The following is a 1,732-nucleotide window of genomic DNA, read 5'->3' on the forward strand; positions in this document are numbered from 1 at the left end:
CCTAAGTCCCTAAAAATTGTTTTTTAGGACACTCCATCTTCCTCTGACTTTTACATTTTTGTGGGATTTTTATTTTTTATTTACCAAAGACATGTAGCAGAATGAATAAAATAGTTTATTGCATACTGTATATACACACACAGAAGCACAAAGTGCAAGTGTGGTTTAGAGAATTTACAAATACTCTCCACCACTGCTCAATTAGCCATTAGCTGCTAGAAGCAAAGAAAATACCTGGCACTTCCAGGTATGGAAATACATTTCACACTCCATGGAACAGCAATGGGCCAATTACCAAGCATGGGACCTATTTGGAGCTTACTCACTGTTGGTTCTCCGATTTACAGTTGGATGGAGAGGTGGTGTAGCAAAAAAGGGGCTTAATGTATATGGTGCTGGACAGAGGGAATATATATTGCTTTGCCCTGCATGGGAATGGGAAGGTTCATTAGGGGACAAAACTGGTCAGACAAACAACATGGCTTTGCCAAGTGGAATGTAGTCTACAGGCTGCCAATTAGTTATTAAAAAAAACAGAATTTTTTAATAAATATTTAAGACCATGTATAATATTTAAAGAAGAGAAAACCACAAAAGAAACTTTCTTTTTCTCTGTCTATGTGGCCCTAGACTTCATCTAAAATATATTGCTTTGATTAGTACTTATTTTTATCTTTTTTCGTTTATATAATAAAAAAAAAAATAAAACAGTGGTAATCAAATACCACCAAAAGAAAGCTCTATGTATGTGAACAAATGAAATAAAGTGTACAGTGTTGCATGACCAAGTAATTGCCAGTTAACCAATTCAATACAGGGCACTTCCCCCCTTCCTGCCAAGGCCAATTTTCAGCTTTCAGCACTGTTGCATTTTAAACAATTGCACGGTCATACAACACTGTACCCAAACAAAATGGGTGGTATTTGATCATCACTGGAGTTTTTATTTTTTGCTTAACAAATGAATAAAAAGACAGAAAATTTGTAAAAAGTTTTTCTTCGTTTCTGTTATAAAATTTTGCAAATAAGTACGTTTTCTCCTTCACTGATGGGCACTGATAAGGCAGCACTAATATGCAGCACTGATAGGCACTTATAGGCGGCACTGGCTCTAATAGGCAGCACTGATGAGGAGGCACTGGCAGGCATTACTGATGGGCACCGATTGGCATACCTGGTGGTCCTGGGTGGGCACCCTCAGGGGGGCTGCGCTGATAATCAATCAGCACAGACACCCCGTCAGTAGAGCAGCCAATCGGCTCTCCTCTACTTGCATCTGTCAGCGCGAGTAGAGGGAAAGCCAATACACAGCTCTTCCTGATTACGCTGTGATTGGACATAGTTGATCACATGGTAAAGAGCCTTTGTCAGAGGCTCTTTACCGAGATCGGTGATGCTGTGTGTCAGACAGACACACTACACCAACTATCGCCACGGGGCATGCGATCGCGGCTTATTCTGCTAGACGTCATGATAACTTAACTACTTTGCGCACATCTTTTTGCTATATGGCGGGCGGGAAGTGATTAAAAGGAACGCAGTGCTGAATCACAAAAAAATGGTCAGGTCATGAATGGGGTAAAACTTTTCGGAGGTCAAGTGGTTAAAACATGTATAATATTTATAGAATAGAAAAACACATTTTTCTGATTATGTGGCCCAAGACCTCACCCAAAATATATTGTTTGAATTAGTATTAGTAGTACGTCAACACAACAAACACAAGCCTAAA

Source organism: Aquarana catesbeiana, linkage group LG07 (genome assembly GCF_042186555.1).
Source record: "Aquarana catesbeiana isolate 2022-GZ linkage group LG07, ASM4218655v1, whole genome shotgun sequence".
Classification (NCBI taxonomy): Eukaryota; Metazoa; Chordata; class Amphibia; order Anura; family Ranidae; genus Aquarana; species Aquarana catesbeiana.